At 34.8% G+C, this 8,022-nt stretch overlaps 1 protein-coding gene across 1 annotated transcript in view; it reads left to right on the forward strand.

Annotated features, from left to right (window-relative positions):
* Window positions 1-7,918: 7,918 nt before the first annotated feature.
* The window catches only part of rad52 (RAD52 homolog, DNA repair protein), a 17,544-nt gene continuing 17,440 nt past the window's right edge, over window positions 7,919-8,022 (forward strand). Inside the window, exon 1 of the mRNA XM_062040761.1 lies at window positions 7,919-8,022. This exon is cut by the window's right edge and continues 77 nt beyond it. The gene's annotated coding sequence lies outside the window, so the exon portion shown is untranslated.

Consider the following 8,022-nt stretch of genomic DNA (forward strand, 5'->3'; position numbering starts at 1 on the left):
CAACTTCAGCATTGGAGCATTCACACGCAGTTCCTCCAGCAATTGCCTCATCTAGTTAAACTTCTTCTTCTACAGATTTTGGCGCTCTACCTTCCACATTTTTCATCCAATTCAAAGCATTCCAACTTCAAACTGTTCTGCCTATTTCCGGAATCACGGGCTTTCCCTGGACAAATTCCCAAAATGTTCAGAATTCCAGGTTTTTCAGGACATTTTTCCTATTCAAAATGAATTGGCCATTTTTCAAACTTCCACCATTTCCACATTATTCAAACTACCGGATTCAAAGCGTTCCAACTTCAAACTGTTCAGACTATTCGAGAATCGCAGGCTTTCCCTTGACAAATTCCAAAAATTCCCAGATTTTCCCAGAATTCCAGGTTTTCCGGGACATTTTTCCCCATTCAAAATGAATTGGCCATTTTTCAAACTTCAACCATTTTTTCCACATTTTTCAACCGATTCAAACCATTCCACCTTCAACACATTCCACCATTCTGGAAATTCAAACTACCTTTTTTTGCAAGTTCAAAAAAACTCCAGGATTTTCCAGAATTCCTGGTTTTCCGGGACATTTTTCCCCATTCATAATGAATTGGCCATTTTTCAAACTTCAACCATTTTTTCCTCATTTTTCGACCGATTCAAACCATTCCACCTTCAACACATTCCACCATTCTGGAAATTCAAACTACCTTTTTTTCCAAGTTGAAAAAAACTCCAGGATTTTCCAGAATTCCTGGTTTTCCGGGACATTTTTCCCCATTCCAAATGAATTGGCCGTTTTTCAAACTTCCACCATTTTTTCACATTTTTCAACCGATTCAAACCGTTCCACCTTCAACACATTCCACAATTCTGGAAATTCAAACTACCTTTTTTTCCAAGTTCAAAAAAACTCCAGGATTTTCCAGAATTCCTGGTTTTCCGGGACATTTTCCCCATTCAAAATGAATTGGCCATTTTTCAACATTCCACCATTTTTTCACATTTTTCAACCGATTCAAACCATTCCACCTCCAACACATTCCACCATTCTGGAAATTCCAACTACCTTTTTTTCCAAGTTCAAAAAAACTCCAGGATTTTCCAGAATTCCTGGTTTTCCGGGACATTTTTCCCCATTCAAAATGAATTGGTAATTTTTCCAACTTCCACCATTTTTTTTTTTTTTTTCAACCGATTCAAACCATTCCACCTTCAACACATTCCACCATTCTGGAAATTCAAACTACCTTTTTTTCCAAGTTCAAAAAAACTCCAGGATTTTCCAGAATTCCTGGTTTTCCGGGACATTTTTCCCCATTCAAAATGAATTGGCCATTTTTCAAACTTCCACCATTTTTTCACATTTTTCAACCGATTCAAACCGTTCCACCTTCAACACATTCCACCATTCTGGAAATTCAAACTACCTTTTTTTCCAAGTTAAAAAAAAATCCAGGATTTTCCAGAATTCCTGGTTTTCCGGGACATTTTTCCCCATTCAAAATGAATTGGTAATTTTTCAACCTTCCACAATTTTTTTTTTAATTTTTCAACCGATTCAAACCATTCCACCTTCAACACATTCCACCATTCTGGAAATTCAAACTACCGTTTTTTCCAAGTTCAAAAAAACTCCAGGATTTTCCAGAATTCCTGGTTTTCCGGGACATTTTTCCCAATTCAAAATGAATTGGCCATTTTTCAACATTCCACCATTTTTTCACATTTTTCAACCGATTCAAACCATTCCACCTTCAACACATTCCACCATTCTGGAAATTCAAACTACCTTTTTTTCCAAGTTCAAAAAAACTCCAGGATTTTCCAGAATTCCTGGTTTTCCAGGACATTTTTCCCCATTCAAAATGAATTGGCCATTTTTCAACCTTCCACCATTTTTTCCACATTTTTCAACCGATTAAAACCATTCCACCTTCAACACATGCCACCATTCTGGAAATTCAAACTACCTTTTTTTCCAAGTTCAAAAAAATTCCAGGATTTTCCAGAATTCCTGGTTTTCCGGGACATTTTTCCCCATTCCAAATGAATTGGCTGTTTTTCAAACTTCCATTTTTTCACATTTTTCAACCGATTCAAACCGTTCCACCTTCAACACATTCCACCATTCTGGAAATTCAAACTACCTTTTTTTCCAAGTTCAAAAAAACTCCAGGATTTTCCAGAATTCCTGGTTTTCCGGGACATTTTTCCCCATTCAAAATGAATTGGTAATTTTTCCAACTTCCACCATTTTTTAAAAAAAATTCAACCGATTCAAACCATTTCACCTTCAAAACATTCCATCATTCTGGAAATTCAGACTACCTTTATTTCCAAGTTCAAAAAAATTCCAGGATTTTCCAGAATTCCTGGTTTTCCAAAGCCCTATTTCCACCCTTTTTTCTGTCGACTACTCCTTCCACATTTTTCAACCCATTTCAACCATTCCACATTCAACACATTCCACTCATCCTGGACATTCAAACTACTATTTTTCCAAGTTCAAAAAAGTTCCAGGAATTCCCAGAGTTCACGTTTTTTCAAACCCTTTTTTGACCCTTTTTTCCGGTGACTGCTCCCCCCACATTTTTCTACCCACTACAACCGTTCCGCCGTCAAAACATTGTTCTTAATCAGGACAAAAAACAAAGTGTTTTTTTTAACTGGAAAAATTCCTGGTTTTCCCGAAATTCCAGGAATTCCATAATACAATTTCTCAATTAAAAATGTTATTACTTCAACATTTCTCCACCGATTTGAAAAATTGCAACACCAACCATTTCAACTCATTCACAACATTCAAGTTTTTTACCACTTTCAAAAAAAATGTTATGTATTGTAAAAATTGTTATGTATTGTAAAAATGGTTATGAACGCTCCTGAATGGCTCACACACTTACGCCTTATTAGAAAAAAAAAAAAAAATAATCAAATAAAAAAAACAAGGATCACAATGATCACAAGCACACACGCTGACCTCAATCTACACCAGGGGTCACCAACGCGGTGCCCGCGGGCACCAGGTAGCCCGTAAGGACCAGATGAGTAGCCCGCTGGCCTGTTCTAAAAATAGCTCAAATAGCAGCACTTACCAGTGAGCTGCCTCTATTTTTTAAATGTTATTTATTTACTAGCAAGCTGGTCTCGCTTTGCCCAACATTTTTAATTCTAAGAGAGACAAAACTCAAATAGAATTCGAAAATCCAAGAAAATATTTTATAGACTTGGACTTCACTTGTTTAAATAAATTCATTATTTTTTTTACTTTGCTTCTTATAACTTTCAGAAAGACAATTTTAGAGAAAAAATACAACCTTAAAAATGATTTTAGGATTTTTAAACACATATACCTTTTTACCTTTTAAATTCCTTCCTCTTCTTTCCTGACAATTTAAATCAATGTTCAAGTAAATGTTTTTTTTTTTTATTGTAAAGAATAATAAATACATTTTAATTTAATTCTTCATTTTAGCTTCTGTTTTTTCGACGAAGAATATTTGTGAAATATTTCTTCAAACTTATTATGATTAAAATTCAAAAAAATTATTCTGGCAAATCTAGAAAATCTGTAGAATCAAATTTAAATCTTATTTCAAAGTCTTTTGAATTTATTTTGAAATTTTTGTTCTGGAAAATCTAGAAGAAATAATGATTTGTCTTTGTTAGAAATATAGCTTGGTCCAATTTGTTATATATTCTAACAAAGTGTAGATTGGATTTTAACCTATTTAATCAAAATTCTAAAATTATCTTAACCAGGAAAAATTACTAATGATGTTCCATAAATTATTTTTTAAAGTTTTTCTCTTCTTTTTTTCGGTTGAATTTTGAATTTTAAAGAGTCGAAATTGAAGATAAACTATGTTTCAAAATTTAATTGTCATTTTGTTCGTGTTTTCTCCTCTTTTAAACCGTTCAATTAAGTGTAAATATCATTAATTATTAATAATAACATAGAGTTAAAGGTAAATTGAGCAAATTGGCTATTTCTGGCAATTTATTTAAGCGTGTATCAAACTGGTAGCCCTTCGCATTAATCAGTACCCAAGAAGTAGCTCTTGCTTTCAAAAAGGTTGGTGACCCCTGATCTACACTATTCATCACAGCCGTGTGTGCATTTTGCAAAATAACCATTTGGATGTCGTGCACGACTTATATCAGGCGAAAAAATGTCGTCGTGGCATCATTAAAATTGCAATTGCCCGTCGAGCTTGTGCACACATGTTTGCGTGTCGTGGCATCTAATCTGCTCTTACTGGATCAGAGAGGAGCACATTAACATACTTTCAAGCTCATCTACTCACCCGTCAACAACACAACAGCTCCCGGTTCAGATTTTTTCCCTGTTTTTACACAAGTTAATCAGGAGAAAAAAAACTCATGTTGGAAGACATATTTATTATGCTGATAAACTAGCAAGGGAAAAGCATATAGAAAATGGAGTAATGTGGAGGCATTTTTGATTTTGCATTAAAGATGCTAAACCCAATCAATATATACAATATGAAGAGAAACCTCTTCAGGTGCAACAAGGTGTGGCACTTAAGTGGCTTCTGCGCTGCTTTTTGGTGAACTTGTAGATGATCTATTGCTCATTTTTTGTTGCGTTACTTTTGTAGCTATGTAGCAATAGCGCCTCTAAAGTGGCAGTTTGTTGCATCAGCTCCATGCTCTTTTTAAAAAAAAAAGTCTTTTATGTCCTCTGATGTTTGCTTTGTGTTATAGATAATACAGTTGAATTTGGAATTTGGAGCTAATCCTCCTTTTTCATTGTCCCATTTACTCTCTGTAAAGCACCAGTTCCATTGGCAGCAAAACAGGCCCAGAGCATAATACCACCACCATGCTTGACGGTAGGGATGGTGTTCCTGGGATTAAAGGCCTCACCTTTTTCTCCTCCAAACATATTGCTGGGTATTGTGGCCAAACAGCTCCATTTTTGTTTCATCTGACATCACAGGGACAAAGATAAGACCTTCTGGAGGAAAGTTCTGTGGTCAGATGAAACAAAAATTGAGCTTTTGACCAAAAATACTGCTTCCGGTTCAATTTGTCATCACTAGGGATGATGTTCGAAACCGGTTCGCCCGGTTGTTCGATAAGAAAAGAATCGTTCGATAAGAAAAGAACCGATTCCATGGACTCGAATCCCTTTTTGAGAACCGGTTCCCGTTATCGAGGCCACTATAGTAAAGAAAAAGAGTTGGTTCTTTATTCGAATCCCTGGGAACGAATCCCGTCCCACAAGAAATGCCCTGTGGGACATCACAGGAAATGAAGTAGCTCAGTCTAATGACTGAGCTACTTCATTTCCTGTGATGTCCCACAAGCAGCAAAAATAATGGACCGGAAAAAACGCCTCAAGGCATGGCTATACACCTATAGTGATCACAGAGATAGGTTGTTTTTGTGTTACTATATATATTTGTTTTTCTGAAAAATCCCACTTAGTATACTTTGGGTAGCAACAGTCAATATGTATTTATTTTATTTTTTTAGGGGGGTAACAGTCAATATTTATTTATTTATTTTATTTTAATTTTTTGCTTATAAAATAAAAGTGAGCTTTTGTTAAACCAAATATTGTGTGTTTTTTTCCATATACAACAACCTATCTGGATTCGATAAGAGAATCGATAAGGAATCGGTTCGATAAAAGGATTCGATAATAGGCTCGAACTCGATAATTTCTTATCAAACATCATCCCTAATCATCACACAGATGAACACACAATTTTACATTTTGGATAAACATTTTTTTTTGTTGATTTTTTGTGTTTATCTGGAAAAATTAAAATCCATAAAAGGAAAACAGCAGCAAGTCCAATTTTATGGCAATATTTCAATGAAAATCAACCCTTTTTTTTGGATTTTTTTCAAAAATCTACCAAAAATAATAAACATCGAAAAACGGCCCTAATTTTATTTTTTGATTTGCGTTTCAGGATTGGAAATAGAATGAACGGAAGGTACACGGACCAAGATGGCCTTTTTGTTTTCTTTTGTCATTACTAGTTAATTTTTATTTTTTTTAATTTTATAAACCTTTATTGATAAATTGCAACAATAGTTGAGAAATAATAAAACAGAACAAAAACAGTACAAAACAGCGCCAGGGGGTTGTAAACTCAAAGTAACTAAAATAGAATGCAATATATATATATATATATATATATATATATATATATATATATATATATATATATATATATATATATATATATATATATATATATATATATATATATATATATATATATATATATATATAACAAACAAAGTGCAAAGCCATAGGCTCACACAATTTCAGTAAATAATTCAAATTTGGAACACAGCATCATCGTTTTCACAGCTTTTTGGTTGCTAGAGGTAGAGAGTGTTTTAACATAGAGTTCTAATTCTTTTTTTAAAGGCACAAAAACAGGTCGGGTATTGAGAAACTTACATTTATGAACATAAAACTTAGCCAATAGTATAATGAGGTTGCAAAGGTAAAATTCCTTTAAAAAATTTTTTTCATACAGTGTAAATCCAAATAGCACATCTTTAAAACGAAGCACAAATTTGTCATGAATATTGTCCAGGATGAATGACGTCATTACTAGTACATTAAAAACACCATAGACATCTTATAAGTAGACACAACATTAGCTGCTGTGACGCGAGAAATTGGGCCGCCATCTTGAAGTGGTGATGAGGAGCCGGCGAGCAGCCTAAACTGACGGTTGACAGGTAGAAAACAAAGATGGTGTTCAGCGTTTTCCTGCTCAAATGAGCGGACTGTTGAAAATAGGAATCAGGGGATTACTTTTCACTAGTAAGATTTAACATTAATGTACTATTGGTTGTATTTTGTGAAAAGAATATTAGCACAGAGTTGAGAAGGAGCAAAGATCTTCAATAGTACTGAAATCGTAGCCTCTAGCAAACATGAGTATGACCATAATAGAATTGCTTGTCAATAAAATTAATTACATTTAAAAATGTCATACTTGAATAACATAAAGTTGAAATAAAGGATGAAGATAAAGATTGTAAGACAGAATTTGGTTTTATTCTGAACCCAGTGAAACAGATTGGTGGTTTTAGCTGATATAAAGACTTTGGTGTTTATATATCCATCTATCCATTTTCTACCGCTTGTCCCTTTTGTTTATGTTTAAGTATTTGGCAGACGCTTTTATCCAAAGCGACATACATAAAAAATACATACAAAACAATCACTGTAAACATTATCATTTAAGGGAAGAATATAATACAAAATATCAATACAAAGTGTCAACAGAATAAACTCTCTGCTGCTGCAGCAACAGTCGTAGGTCCCTAAGATATATAGATATCTAATGTATTCATACATTGTTTATGTACAATATACACATGTATATATAACCTAATCATATTGTTTCTTCAACTTAAAAATAGCTGACCGTTTTTTTTCCCCCTTCTCTGGGATTATATTGCCAGTTTTGATCTCGGATGTCTGGTCATTTATAGCATATAAGAATATTCTGTTACTGTTAAGCAAACTATGAATAATAAAACATGTGTCATTTATCATAGCTACAAGTATGACAAAAAAGCGCGTGAAAATCAGTGGTATTCAGTGAGGTAAAATGAATTAAATGCGCTGACAGTTCATTGCTCCTGCCAAATGAATTGCACTGAGTGGAGTGGATCACCACTCCAAGATGGCGGCCCCGCGTCTCGTCAGCGCCAGTGGGCAGTAGCGCTCGATGCTGCGTCTACTTATAAGATGTCTATGAAAAACACATGCATGTTTATCTTACGTTTCTGGTGTCGCTTCTTCGCTTTGTCCATGTACCGTCGGCTCGTTGCTGCCTCTTTCGGCCGTCAGGCTGAACTACACCTCCCGCAGCCGCCTGGCTTGAAGAAGTCGCTGCGTTTCACCTCCTCGCCGCCAGGGGGCAGCCGTAAAGCAAAACGGGACGAGTAGAAAACATTAACGAGAAGAAGAAGACGACGCGCGGGCATTGAAAATGTGCTGTTTTGTACTAAATTCCTGATTTGTCT

Source organism: Entelurus aequoreus, linkage group LG03, assembly GCF_033978785.1.
Source record: "Entelurus aequoreus isolate RoL-2023_Sb linkage group LG03, RoL_Eaeq_v1.1, whole genome shotgun sequence".
NCBI classification, from domain to species: domain Eukaryota; kingdom Metazoa; phylum Chordata; class Actinopteri; order Syngnathiformes; family Syngnathidae; genus Entelurus; species Entelurus aequoreus.